This window comes from Hylaeus anthracinus, unplaced genomic scaffold, assembly GCF_026225885.1.
Source record: "Hylaeus anthracinus isolate JK02 unplaced genomic scaffold, UHH_iyHylAnth1.0_haploid 4, whole genome shotgun sequence".
In the NCBI taxonomy this organism is placed as follows: Eukaryota; Metazoa; Arthropoda; class Insecta; order Hymenoptera; family Colletidae; genus Hylaeus; species Hylaeus anthracinus.
In genome coordinates, this window is record NW_026535289.1 from 14,437,351 (window position 1) to 14,452,566 (window position 15,216).

The 15,216-nt window shown below is 45.5% G+C and overlaps 2 protein-coding genes across 5 annotated transcripts in view; one reads left to right on the forward strand and one right to left on the reverse strand.

The window, feature by feature from the left end:
• LOC128895147 (clarin-2) overlaps nucleotides 1–15,216 on the reverse strand; it is a 49,085-nt gene that overhangs the window by 26,646 nt on the left and 7,223 nt on the right. The window lies entirely within an intron of this gene.
• Nucleotides 1–15,216, forward strand: part of LOC128895132 (proline-rich transmembrane protein 4) — a 122,488-nt gene that overhangs the window by 6,636 nt on the left and 100,636 nt on the right. The window lies entirely within an intron of this gene.

Consider the following 15,216-nt stretch of genomic DNA (forward strand, 5'->3'; position numbering starts at 1 on the left):
AATGTAGGGATGCTGGATCCGTTTAGAAATTTTTCAATCGTGCCCCCGGTATCGTGAACTTTGCATTCCTCGCGTCCTTCGCGTACTCGGATCATGCGGAATAATACCGACTCGCTTCGACTAACCCTTTGCGCGGTGTTGCATTTTTATTGAAATACTCACTGTTATAACCTCCCTTGAATTCCGTTGCAATCTTAACATACGGCAAACAATAACTTTATGCAATTTCTCTGGATACCATCGCGTTCGAGTATCGTAGGTAACGAAAGTGCCGACGCTCTTGCTTAAAGATGCCTCTCACTCTGCGTTCACGCCACCAGCATCCCTTACACAGACTTACTAGAAACATTAAAAAAAAAAAAAAAAAAGAAATATGTTAACTAACTCTGTAAATGTACTTAAGGATCAAGGTCTACATAAGGGCAGGGATCACTTTCGTCTTTTTTACAGAGAGAAAGTTACCTCGATCAGCCATTGTAACAATTAATAGAAACAGAGCAAACCATTATCATTCGGAAGCCTCCCTTGCTCGAATAAGCGTCACTGACAACCCCAGGTGTAGATGTGATTTATACGATGAATCACTTAATCATGTTTTATGGCAGTGCGACTTGTACAACAGAGAGATATGTAATTTAATTCTAAATCTTCGCAAGGAAGGTCTACAGCTACCTTTAGAGATATTCATGTTGTAAACTTTTTGAAAGTCTCTGTAAGTTAACGGTATAAATACTTCGATCTCAGTCAGTTATCTGCAAATTGTAATTTGAGTTGACTTACAAGTATCGATAGTTTACTGTAAGATCCGTTGTAACAAGTTCATTATGTCTGTTTTTCACTTTCTATACAAGTTTCTTTTTATGAATCTCTTTTGTGATTTAATAATAAAAATAAACAAAAAAGAAAGAAATCCTAACACACGAATCGTTTTCTTTCTTTATATCAACTTTATATCAATTATTTATTAATTTATTTCGATACGGTTCGAGTGTAAATAAAGGTGTAATTGAAAAGCTCGGTCTTTTATCGACATTTTGTGTTTTTCTTTTCTTTTTTTTTTTTCGATCATTTCAGCCGACCGTTCCCACGCACGCGTGAGTCACGCATCCTCGCGTTATCAGCTGCGCGATAACGAGCAAGCCTGTGTTTACATTACCGTTTAAATACGATTATTACTTGTTTGCGCCCGTGGTTCGTTTTTTTACGTGTTTCGTCGCTCGCTTTTTTTTTTTTTTAATCACGTATCGAAGGCAGAAATAGCATCCTAGTCGATGTGCCTCGTGTTCACGAGTGCCCGCACTTTGGGGGATGGAATACGAAAGTCATTTAATTAAAACGTTGAACCTGATAATATGGAAGCACGTTTTCATTGCATCCCCTCGACGTGCGAGATTTAAGATCCTTGGACGGAATCCTTCAATTGCTGGAACTCCTTTGAAAGTTTGACCGTAACGTTCGACCGTACGTGTACGTGAATTTTTTATATCATCATCCTCGTTTCTCGTTCGCGTTGCTCAATATTGAACAAGGGTAATATAGCGGCTCGCGGGTAATACTCGTTAAATGCCCGCAATATTCCACCCATTGTATATAAATCGCGATTTGCAACAATGGGGCGGTAATTGAAACTATGTTTCGAGACAATTACGAGTGATAACGGAAGTTGCAAAATATTTTTAACGGCTATTCGCGGGGATCGATCACGTCCGCGCGCAGGAAGAGAGAGAGAGAGAGAGAGAGGACCAGAGATTCGTTTCACCAATACAATGCTACGTGACTCGACGAACTTGGCACTCTGCCATGTTTTCGCGCTATCAATTAAAATGTTAATTAATACTTCGAAATGAACCGTTTCGGATCGTTCTTGATTATTATACGCCGATAATCGTTAATCACCGACGAATATCTAAGCGTCCTTGTTTTATCCGTTCGTTACGATAATGTCCTTACGCGTAAATCGGGCGTGCGCGTATTTACGTATTAATTAAAGCTTTTGTTTATAAAATTACCCCTTCGGACGGACCGGGATCGAATGGAGCCGAGATTCGCAAATAATACACGGTAAATTCCTGAGAAGGGAAATTTCGTTTTAATAGCATCCGACGTCGCGACATATAAATTCGCTATGCGTCGAAGCTTTACCGAAAAGGTAAAGTTAAAGCTAGAAATAGAGGTCAAAACGTGAAGGGAAAACCGAAACACTCGATATAATACAGAAAAAAAAGAAAAGCGTGCTTCGAATTTCTAAATGCAGGATACACTTTCGTTGGAACAATTTCATAAATTCTTCGTTGTTATTCGTGGAGCGGCAAAGAATTTTTTCGAAGCCTATAAAAGCTCGCATTTGTATTCCTTAAGCTGGTTGCGGAAGGAAAGAAATTCCAACGATTATCTAAATCATCGTCTCCCTAGGAATCCATCCCTCCTCGAAGAGGAAAGATGAGTTGTTGCAGGGAAACGCGAACGAAAGGTAAAAAGGCACGGCCGAGAGTGCAGAGGTCCGCGCGAATCGCTTCTCGATTCTCACGAGGTCGTGTATCGGTGCCATTCAGTTCCTTCTGCCAGCAATTAGAAAACACGTAAACGAGTTTTCGGTACGTTAATCCCGAAGAACGTAATTCCAGCGCGGTACATCCTGGCCTCGGCCTCCCTACTGGTGGATGACCCCGTGGACTTTCAGTCGCGTACACACACAAAACGTACACACGTGCGCCTGCACGTCCGTGTGTTACACTCGTGTGCACGTTTTATCGAACAGAAGACCGGTCGTTAGTAGTTTGAAACGTTGCAAGGGGAAACGCGTGCGTTGTTTCACGATTACCATTATACTTTTTTTAAATTTATTTTTTTCTTTAATGTTTCAGAAAACATTGACGCGTATAAATATTTTTGCTATACTCTTCTCGAAATCGAGAAGTTCTGATTCTCTTTTTATTTTTGATACAAGAGTTTCAATGGAGAATGTCTGAGAGCAGGGAACCTGGGATCGAAAGTGTTCGAATAAAATCTGCCCAGACAACAAACGCGAATAGCAATAATTTCACAGAGCCGCGTAGAAAAGGAGGAATCGAATAAAAATTCACGATTAAATTTCCCAGTTCCCAGGTCCCAGTTCAATCGCGCCATTAGTTCCAGTTTCGTCTCCGAAACAATAACGTATTTACATCTTTCCGTTCTGTCAACGGCCGTTGATTGTTACTATCGAATCCCTGGAGTTTACGGAACAACGAAACGATTGTGGACTCATCAATCGCTTATTCTGTATAGCAGGTGAAATCGCTGGAGGGTATATTTGTTTAATTACATTTCTTCCCAGCCATTCCTGCCCCGAGAGTGTTCCGCGACAATCGATCATCTACTGCTCCGCTCGATTCAGGTCGCCTCTCTTTCTTACTTTCGTTGCTGTTATTAAATAATCAAACTTTAGTCAAAAGCCCCAAAGAAAGATCGTCGTCTCTCTGTTACATCAGGTGGTCCCAAAAGTTTCTTCCGTGACTTGCATTCGGTTATTTTTGTGTGGCAGTGTTTATAGAATTGGACAACCTAATTTCTTAGGTGTTAATGCCGTAACTGTAATAGAGCAAAATGAATTGTACGCAATTCGATGATGTAACATTATACATAAAATGTTGCGTATGTGTTATTATTTAAGGAAACGGTAGACAACATTTGTGACAACCTAATCAATCTGACATTATCAAACATTAAATAAACATAAGTTGCAAACTAAGGATGATAGAGAATTCTAATTCACGGCAATCGTGACCGTGTCAAGTATAAGAGCTGGGAAAAAAGATGCACAAACAGACGAGAAAGCGTATGTATACGTCCGTCTCCACGTGGATGGTTGAACGCCAAAGGGTGCGGAATTGGAGAGAAGCGACCGGCGAGCGACTACACTCGGTCGTCGCTGACGTTGTACGGTGGGACCTGCGCGGTCGATATGCGCGTACGATTTGCCGCGGGGGGAACGGGGGTGAGAGAGTGGGGCGTTTTCGCGCGTTGAAAAATCCATCGGATCTAGTCGTGCGGCCGACTCGCGCGCGGTTTTATTATGGAAATCAGTGGAATCGGTGGTGCCGAGTATGCAAGACACGTGAATTAAACACGTAATACACCGACTCCGCGGTGCACCTGTCGCGCATGCAAATCACTTAAGCCGCTGAGCCTGCTCGTGGCCGGTTTCCGAGCTTTTTCGGCCGGCGATGCATATCGGCGCGCGCTGCGCTCACTCGAGGCGCAGTACGAGCTCTGCGCGCGAAATCTTTGCGTTAGCGATTAGAGAGGGGGCACCGGAAGGCGATTCCAATGTAAACATCGAAAGTTTGGCTATAGCCAACTTTTTCGAAATTATTCATTTTTTTTATTCTCTTTCGAAAATAACAAGTCACACGTACACGTGCGTGCAGGACTCGGAGAAAATTTCATCACGAGAGAGCAGATGTCGCGCGATTCGAGCTTTTTTTTTTTTTTTGTTTTTTTCTCCACCGTGTCGGTTCCCCTCTTCTTTTCCTATATTGCTTCGTTCTTTCATTTTTCTCGCAGCCCGTACGCTTTTAATTTCGAGGATTAATTTATATCCCGCGAAGAAGGCCGCGTACCTGCATCGAAAACGGTAGGATTTATAGGGAAATGACAAAAACTGAGATCTTTAACTCGACGTTATTGCCTACGAACGAAAAAGATATATAATTAACGAAATATGTGAAACGACTGCATCGAACCCCTTATAAATGCCGCGCGCGGCATTTAGATGGCGAGTTTCTCATTCCTCCGTGCCCGTACCGTTCCCCTACGCAACGCGTGCGTGAGCCTCGATCAGGATAATTCATCGAGGAATTTCTCGATGGTCGAGCGTAATCGCTGGACGAAACACAGCGCGGCACGAACGGTTTCCCTTTCTTTATCCAACCGTGTGCGTGTTGATTTTTTGCCCGATTTCGCGGTGCGTGATAATTGTGGGAGAAGTATGTCGATTTGTCCGTATTGCGCAACGTGTAAAAGCTGCGACAATCCCGGGCGCATCGTTTTTACGCCGGAGAAACGAGACTGTACACAAAAGAAGCGTCCCACTTTCGTTTCACCGGCCGTAATCTTTTGGATCGTCGGTCGTTCGATGAAACTTTTTTCCTCTGAAATTACTTCATTTTCGATGAAAATTACGTCTTATGCTTACGGCACTGGGCCATCGTTGTTTTCTTCTTTCCAGATGGAATTATACATTTCCTTCTAATAGAGAAGCGTTTCTCAATCCCTTTCTCTTCCGTGACTCGGCTCTTAAATTCCCTCGGTTTTTGACCCTTTCCACTCGAGATGTTTTCTTAACGTTCTGTTGCCACGAATGCTAAGCTTAGACTTCCAAGATGAGATCTGTAATTCGAGATGTGAAAATGACCATTTTGAGTTTCAAAAAAATTCAAGCTAAACAAACATCGTTGCTTGTCGATTTATTGCGTCGAACCTAGTGGCGACCGAGAGTCACCGTTATTAAAGGGTTAAATTGAAACTAGCATTCGATGCTCCACGAAATGTTTCCTCGCCAAGAAAAAAACCCGGAGAACAAAGTTTTCGTGTCGTATTCGTCGGGGACGCATTACGACCGATAAGATCATCAGGGAAAACGTGGGTGTGAAGGAACCCGGAGATTTTCCACGTCGATAAATATAACCCGTCGAGTGGTGTTTGGTTTCTTCTGTCATCCTGCTGTTTCACTTGCCACGTATCGTGTATATTATACGAACCTGGCGTATTTTCATGTACGAGGGAAACGGTTTCAACACAATTCGAACCGCGAGATAAGTGGAGCTCATTTCTGAACGCGATGAATAATTGAATACGGCACACCTGGTTTAACGGATGAATAACTTTTCGAACGAAGAATTTGAATGCAGCGTTAATTAAGATCCTCGGTTTATCAAACACGGCGCAACGAATGCGACGCACTTTGAATTTCCAATTTCGTTCGCGACGATGAATTATGCGTTTAACAATGGGCGTACGATTGGCTCGAGCGCTTTTTAAACCGAAACGGGGGCTCGAATCGCTGTTTTACAAAAAATTCCTTCGGCTTCTTCGGCATCATTTTTAATCGCTTTCCCATTCGTTTTCGACGATTCAATTTTAATCGTTTAACGGAACTCGCGTAACCAGGAGATTTAAACGGCAAAGGGTGGAATGTTTCTAAAAGAAATTTAAACATTTCTCCGTTTAATTGCCAATGGAAAATTTACCCACGTCTGGGTCGGGTCCGAGTTAGGTGGCGAAGCGTACGTGGGCAGCTCGCCTAAGCGCACGCGCGCATGCGGGGTGTACGCAGGTCGCATAACGATGCTTCCGTTGCGCATAAATTAACATCGACCAGCGCCGGGGCTGACCCGATGCACGAGACAATTTTCGAAGAAATTTGTCGTAGCATAATTCGGGACGGCTTTTCAAGTGTAAATTCCCCGCCGGCTGTTTCTCCGGCGGACTCGTCGGGTCGAGTATGCAAATAGGATTCGGTCAAGATACCCGTTGGCGGGAAGGTAGGACTCGTTATTCCGATAGCCATTGTTTGTATTTCATAGTGGCACCGTGAATCATCGGTTGCTTAATTCCGATACCGCTGCAAGCTCTCCGCAGGACGTTGGACGCATTTTAAATGGCCCGCGTTGCCGTTCGGGTCACCCCGTCGTATTTGTCGAAAATAAAAAGTTCCGTGTCCCCGGGGATTATGCGCGTTTCGTGGAAAATACTAACGCGATCGATAATTTCGCTTTAGTGAAATTATATAATCCGATCGAGGGACGAGCGTATTTCGAATGGGATTGAACGTTAATTTTCGATGAAAATAGTTATGAAACGACCGACGAGAGGATTTGTACGTGATCCGGTATACGTTTTATTCGTATTACGCGCGTACAACGTATCTCGCCTGGCAATTGTTTACGATTTCGAACGTTCGATATCAATTTCAGATCCTCTTAATAATATAAACATTTTTCTTTTCGGTACCATGTCGGTCGTAACGGTTAAACAACATTTTTCCCATTCCTGGTTCTAGTTCCGCGGCGCATATTTATTTTGCTCGGAATTGTGTATTACGCGCCACTTCCCACGCGGAATTTACGACTACTCACCTCGGCCAGTTGCGGTCTTGAAATAATTAAAGCGGCTGGCATGCCCGGTACACAGAAATTCCCAAAATATGAAATCATCGCCGCGCGGCGCAATCGGTCGCGCTCTCGCGTGTTCTCTTTCGAAAACGCCGCCGCGCGTGCAAAAATACTCGTTCCCTTGTTCCCACCCCCGCGGTATCGCATTCCTCGATTCTATTAATCGATGATTTCATCGTATTCGCGAAACGATCCGTGGTATCCGCGTCTGCCGTTAATTTCCCCGTTAATTTTCAACATTAATTTCCCTCGCAAAAGCGCTTCAGTTTCGCGAGAAAAGAAAACCGTTGCAAACGGAAAGCGTAACATTCGTTTCAACGTTTCTTTTATTTCCTGCCGGCTCTTTAATTCAAATTAGTATCTCACGGGAGAACCGCGAGACTCTCCTCGCTCTCGTCGTGCAATTAATTAATGAATTTCTTAGCCGGTGCCAGAACTAATGTTTCCCCATTTCTCTAATGGCGCATTTTTTTTTTATTTTTTTTTTTATTTTATTTTTATTTTTTCGTTCGGTGCGCTCCCCGGGACCCGCATCCCGACCTTAATAATATTCGAAATTTACCGCCAGTCTTTAGAATCGAGTCGAGCCGTTACGGTTCCTTAATAAATTCAGAAAAGACGGAATCGTTCGAAAATTGAAGAAAAAATGTTGATCTCACGCGAAATCTCGGATGCTCGCTGTAAATACACGTGTATTTAAATCCGCGTAAATGATCGATGGCTCCGCCGTCGTGACGATGAAAAATGTTGGCCATCTTTGGTAATGTAGTCCGCAGTGGGAACCCCTGGTCGCAGCTTGACACACGATTTCGTTTCGACGCGGCCACCGTCGCTCGAACGTTCCAGGAAAGTGGCATTCGTGCGAGCAGACAAAAATCCACAATGGTGGCGCGGGTTGCACGTGTACACAGAGACGGGGTCGAGGCTTCACCTGCCGTCCATTTGTCACATCCCAAATTGAATTACGCGGCACGTCGAATTTCTGTATAAAACCGGCCCTAAGTTGGCCCATTGACTGCGCTTGTCGTCGTTTCCAACGCGTCGGACGTTCCGCTTTTACGTCTCTCTACTCGCGCTGTAATCTGGCCTGTCTCTCTCGTGCACGCGGCAGACTCTCGCTAAGTGTCTCGCTCGTTTTCTCTGTTCCGCTGTTCGCGCGCCTATCCGGCCATATGGTTCACGGGCACGGTCTACGTGGTCTGGTGTGTGCGCTTCATTCATAATACACGCGACCCTAAAATTTCCAACACGTTGGACCGACCGCGACGCGATGAAACTCTGTCCATGGACGGTTTGAAAAGCGACGATGCCACGTTGGGAAGCGCCTGAAAATTTTAAAAACGACCTTCGTTCGCGGCCCGACGTTTAGACGCGCGCATTCCGCGGGGACTAATTTGCTGTAAAAGCGGAAGGTTGTTTCGACGAGCGTGCACCAACTATGAATTATAGACTCGCTCGACTTTCTTCGGGTCTGCGATGTACGCGGACTGCGAGATTATTTTTTAACCCGTTAAACCCGTCGTCAAACGTGACGTATCGGTGTCTGTATTGGTGTCTGTCGCGACACGCTTCCGTTTCTCGTTTTTTCAGTATTTTTTTTTCGAGAACAAAAAATATTTCACGTACGAGGCAAAACTGGATCACGGATAAATAAATCGAACGCGATCATGGAATAACAGTTAGAAAATATGTATATATATATATATATATATATTTTGTTAACCGCAGAAAAGTATTCGGAAGCAGTGTAGGTTGACTGTAAAACAGAACGACGATGATATATTTTCCGAGGTCCGGCGCGGACTCGGTCGTCGCTGGTTAGTTCGGTTCGCGACGCCTGTTACATGGGGTTTCTGCTTTCCATTGTATTCCGGCAGTGGATAAATAGTAACGTTCTCACGATTCCATTGTATGCGAGCGAATAAGTGTATTAAAATTCGCAACGAATTTACGTTGGACAACAAGAAACGTGTTCCATTTTCGCCTCGACCGCTCGTTACAAAAGCCTGCTCGGGATTTATCGTCGGGAGCTGTTTCAAGCGAGAGGAGAGGAGAGGAGAGGAGAGGAGAGGAGAGGAGAGGAGAGGACGCGGGGTGGTGGCGTGGAAGCGCCGTGGGGGTAAAAAGAACACGGATACATAAAACATCGGCTTTTCCATGGCCCAGGGACGCGGAGAGAACGCACCAAGATATCCGACTATGTAAATGTTATCTGGTGTCCTCGAGCGAGAACGTAAGCAGCCCAGGAAGCGCCGGACACGGCAGCCAGTAAGTCATAAATTCCGTGGAAATTCGGCTCGAAATCTGTGTCACGAGTTAAGGGCTAATCCCTGGGTGCAGCCTTGAAAGCGAAGCGGGGACATAACACGGCTACTGCAGGCCAGAAAGCGTTTTAGGGAAAAGCGAAGTGGAAAGATAGGCGCGCACGCCGGAGGGCCGAGAGAGGACGAGAACCAGGCCTGGGCAGATTATGTCGTCACGCGCGAGGCTCTTCCTGTCGTCGTCGGAGTCCGCGGCTGACAAAAGCTGGAACCGTCGTAAAATGGGAAATTTTTCGGCCAACACGCGGCGGAACGTTTCCTCGGTTACCTGGCAGACATCGTTGAAAGGAACGAGACCGAGTACGGTCGGCGTACAAGGACTCGCAGGTAAACGCGTTTCGGAACGCTCGTCCAAAAGGAAGCACGTTCTATTGTGATTAGCCCGGTCCATCTGCGGCATCTGGTAGTTGGAACGACCAGAAGTGGTTTCGACGTGCGCTCTCGAGGGTTCGATGGGAACCGATGGGATAACCGTGGCCTCAACTAAACCGACTACCGTCCATGTCGTATCATTATTCCCGCGGCGTTATTATTTACAGCCCGAATTGAGATTTCTCCGCTCGGGATTATCCACCATTCCGTGGTACGTTTTGTCACGTGTCGCATGGCTTCTACAACGAGAGCCGAGAAAAGGTCGATCTCTATTATCCGTTCAGACACGACGCGCGTTTCTGATCCAGTTCGGTTCCGACAAAAGCATGTGTCTGAAACGGAACGCGTTTGAACCGATCCATTACGGTATATATAAACACTCGTGTTTAATAACACAAAACGATATTTGTCGGAACGGATAATATAAATCGACCTAAATTCGGAACGACGGACGGACCGAGTCACGAGAATCTGTGTGTCTCTTTTGGGATCTTCGATTCGATGATATCTGCGTAGCTAAACAAATGCATAAACGTCTCTAGTTCCGGAGTAATCGCGATATTGTTCGAGCGTCACGTTTCGCAGCTCTTTGATTAGTCTCCAACAATATCCACTGGAAATCATTAATCCAGAAGCGGTAAAGGTCGCGAGTATCGTCCCGGTCTGAAAGCGAGGCGAATAGGGCACGCATCGTTTCCGGTTTCGTTAGCTCGTAATTTCATAGGATAGCTCTCCGCGTCCATAGACCCCGCGGATAGAGCTTCAATATTAATACCATAATTGGCTCGGTGCAGCGAAGTTGTTAGAGTCTCTTCGATGGCGGGGTGTCTCTCGGTCGTGTTCGTCGATAACCATTACACATTTATACGGCAATTGAAAAGTCCCAGGAAAGTTGCACGGCAGCCAGTAAATGCACGGTCGACGACCAGAGTACCGTTCTCTCTGCTCGTCGTCGAGACAATCGCTGACGCGAACGACAGATTTGCAACGTGACCGGGCCGCATTCTGTTTTTCCCGTATTCCCGGCGAAATAGAAGGCACTGGCAACGCACCAAGAACGTACGAAGAGGAGATATTAAGTACGGGCGACGCGGGTGCATCGAAATCGGAATGCGATTTCGTGCGGGGGCGTCGGAACGGGGAGACGATTCGGCTCGTAAAAATATGTTCGTCGATAAACACGGACAGAACTATCGATTACGGAGCTCGCTCGGTAATCGATTTCTTACGTACCGTACGCCACTTTTACGTAGAACTGTAATTGGAACGAAAGTTTCTCGATGCGCAAGTCGATTAAAGTGTTTCCGTATGTAGAAACGTTTCTCATTCCGCGGTCTTTGAACATTCTAAAGTATGAGACGTACAAACGGGAATACGAAACTTTACGCGTATTTCTTATTACATATTAATGTATCGCGTCTAAACGTTGGATAAGGCATAGGCGAAACTTGCTCGGATCTGCGTTCGGAACATTTCGAAATTTAGAGCACGAAGAAATGATCTCGCGCGAGACGATATTCACCGATAATTCGAGGGACCCCGACGATGGAAAGACACCGAGCAAGTCGCACGGTAGTTCTAGGAATCAGATACCAGCGAGAGAGTGGTCTCTCGGCGGAGACAATCGAATGACGAACGTCATCATGCATCACCGTCGTGACTCCACGAATATTCTCGGTTCACGAAACGAAACGGCGGTCGATCGAGGCACCGACAGAATCGGCCTCCGGCGGTCTGACATTTATCAAGACGTGATTTCGGCCGGCATTCCTAATGAATCCCGAGGCTAGCCGGATTGCGCGCAGCCAGTGATCGATGGGCTATCCTATCGATTCGTTGAATTAGATGGAAATAATGTAACGTAATCGAAGAGGGAGCCCCGCCAGCAGCTAGTTATTATTATGCGCATAAGGGAGGGAGGGCAGGTCGAAATTCTATTCGATCCCGGACCCCCGCGAGATACGGGAACGCTAATGAGTGCATAATGGGCATAGAACCGTGATCATTGCACCGTGTAGTGCGTTACGGGTCCACTGCCCGGGGTCGTAGGCGATCCTCGTGAATAATCCTTCGCCGAGGATTCCGTTTTCTGTAATGTCTTTTCGATTCGTCGAACGGAGCGCGCCGTATCTCGGGAATTTCGAACGTGAAAGCCACGAATTACAGAAAATTCTGTTACGCGTGTACGATTTATTGAAATTTGTATCGATGAATTCCAAAGAATGCGACCCAGCCGTTTTCGCAATGTTCAAATTCGTCGAATTTTATTTTGTGCTCGTTACTCGCGATTACGTCTTCGAATGGCAACGGTTAATCGTTGATTGGATAAACTCCGTCCGAACTTCAGCCTCCGAGCCTGTGAGATACGGGAACTGTAACGATCGCGTAACGTACATGGAATGGTGACCATTGCGCGTAGCGTGTTACGATCGACTGCCTAGGGTCGTAGATGTCCGTGGAAAATACATACTCGACGCTCTTCTGTCGGCCGAGTCCATTTAGGGCGCACTACTGTCGTTGCCGAGGACGAGACGATGCTACTTTCTCTCTCTCTCTCTCTCTCTCTCTCTCTCTCTCTCTCTCTGTCTCTCTGTCTCTCTGTCTCTCTGTCTCTCTGTCTCTTTGTCTCTCACGCATACATGTACCATTCTTTCCCACTCTCCGTCGAGTTCTCCAACCCCCTCGAGCTGCTGGTCTCCCTCGAGCTTTGATCCTCGGTATATCTCGCATGCATCGGAATCTTTCTGTGCAGACGCATTCTGCCTGGCGTCTGTGAATTTCAAAGCGCAGTATTGTACCTCGGTAATAGTGTTTCATCTCCGTATTACGGATACGTAGTTCACTGTTCGATTTATGCGGATTGGAGCGCACCGAACATACAATTTGGAGAGCCGCGTAAGAGGATATGCGTTAGCTTATTATTTACCCGTATATGCACTGTTTGCGGCCGGAGCGTGGGCTACCTAATAACGTAATTCGAAACGATTTATCCGAACGCGGCCTGGGGTACGTTTATTTTCGGACATTTCGAGTGATTCCGGCGAAAAATGCCAGTTTAGTCCCTTTTCGCGAGATGTGCAGCTCGATCGGCCCGATAAATCGCTTCGATCGCACTGTGCCGTACCGTGTGTGACGTAACAAACGCTTTCTTAGCATATCGTTATTGTTGCCACGGTGTTGGATTTATTCACTGGCATTATTGTATCCTGAAATGCCTTCGATATATTTTCGATGGAATTTGACGATGATAAATAAATACGAAATTCCGATGATTCCGTTGCGAAACCGGGAAATAACGTATCAGATTTCAAAGAGTCGTTACAAAGGAGTACATGCAGGGAATATTGAAACGCTTCGCAGTATCGAAGGTGCCGGTGGAATCATTCAAAGAGGGAAAATTCGGTTATCTGTCAACGGTGCTGCAATATTTCTCACCTTCTGCGAGCTGAGAAAAGTGTTCAATTGGAAGAGATGGTAGGAGGGGAACAGGTCGCGAACGAGGAGAGGTCGGGGCTGAAAAGAGCAACGGGGCTTCGGTGGAATGCAATTCCAACGAACGCGATATAGAATGAGAATAGTGTTTCCACGTGGGTGAGAACCGCGAGGCGCAGCTAGTAATTATTACATTTGGAAACGAATGATCAACCCGTGGAGTAGAAATAGAATCCATTAACGAAAATATTAAGTTGTCCCAAAAGTTTCTTCCGTGAATTCGGTTATTCTGTGTGGCACTGTTCGTATAAATAGACAACCTAATTTTTTAGATGCTAATATCGTAACAATAATAGAGAGATCTTTAATTAGACATAAAATATTGCGTATGTGTTACTTATTACTGAAATGAAAGAAACTTTTAGGACAACCTGATACGAATAAAATACGAGGAAGCAAAGTTCCTTCGATTTCCTAGTCTCGCGTGAAATATTTTCGAAAACCGAGAGGTCTCTTTCCCGACCTCGACGAGTCTAAATCCACCGCTGACTACATGGGAATTCAATGATAAATGATAAGTAGAATTCCGAAAGAAACGTTCGAGAGTTGCCGGAGAAATATTACGGCGTTGAGTCACGTCTCCTTGGGATCCTCGTCGAACGTTCCCCGCATAAAAGGCCCCGGTGCGCCGTCGAGTGGCCGCTCCGCCGAGGCGAGTGCAAATGTCGAAGAGTCGAGGGTAATGAGTGAGAAAAGATGAACCGTGCATTCCCCGGCGAGGGAACAGCGCAATCGTGTGCAACACGAGCCCACCAAGAATCGAGAAAGAATCGCGAACGATGCTCGAAAATCAATTGTCGCGAGACCCTGTCGCGCCTCTGCCGCCATCCGCGGTCGCTGAATTTAAAACTGTTCCACTCGTTCTCACCCAAGAGTTGGGCGGTGCTCTTGCACGTTCCTTTAACTAATATTGATTCTTGGTCAGGCTTGTTTGAGCATTTACAACCTCGCTGATTATTTCTCGCGTACAGTCAGTCCCGATGATAGGCACGACGTTTTCAAATAAATGTTTTTCAATCAAAGTGCGGTCAAATTAACTTTACACGTGGATACATTTCTAACGAAACATTTATTCGAATGCGTCGCACCTGTTATTTAATTTAGACCAATTTTTTCGACAGACATAGTGGATACGGATACTTGCGAAACTGGCTGTACGTGTAATACTATAAAAAGGGAACATAAATATAGAACATGAATGGATTTTTCTATTTAGTGCTTGAACTCAAAATCGACCGAATCGTAAAGGTAACAGAACCACCGTCTAAAAACCCGTTCGTCTCTCGTGCGTATCCCTGTCGTTAGAGTGCATTCGCTAAGCTCGTTGAAAATGCACGCAACAGCGGTTGCGTTGTTTGTTACTCTTTTAACAAAAAGCCTCGAGCGCGCGTGAATTTATTTTTTATAAGTCTGCTTTAAAATTACATACTTTTATACCTCTCAGCCGGCGCAGCTTCCACAGCGGCAGCTTTACCGCGCTTCGTTTTCCGTGTTTGAGTTAAACGAGTTGCGCCGGTGTGCAACAACCGGCGATTGTTGGGAACGGCTTGCATTTTGAAACGTGTAAAGTCGAACGGCCGACGAGGCCGATTTGCATCGAATCCGTGCAAGAAATAAAGACGGAGAATGTTGAATTAGAAACGGATACAATTAACGTCGTCGTTTGAAATTTCACATCGAAACGAACGTTTCGTTGTTTGTACGTTCTCGCGATGTAACTGCTTGTTAGCGAATCGTCGACCGTAGATGATGAAAATCATCCTCCGTTGTATCAGTTAGCGAGATTATTTATCGCGAGGCGTGATAAAATCGTCTAACTAAAACAGCGTATTCTTTCGAAGTAGCGCGACCGTTGATATTTATGACCGATCGAACGA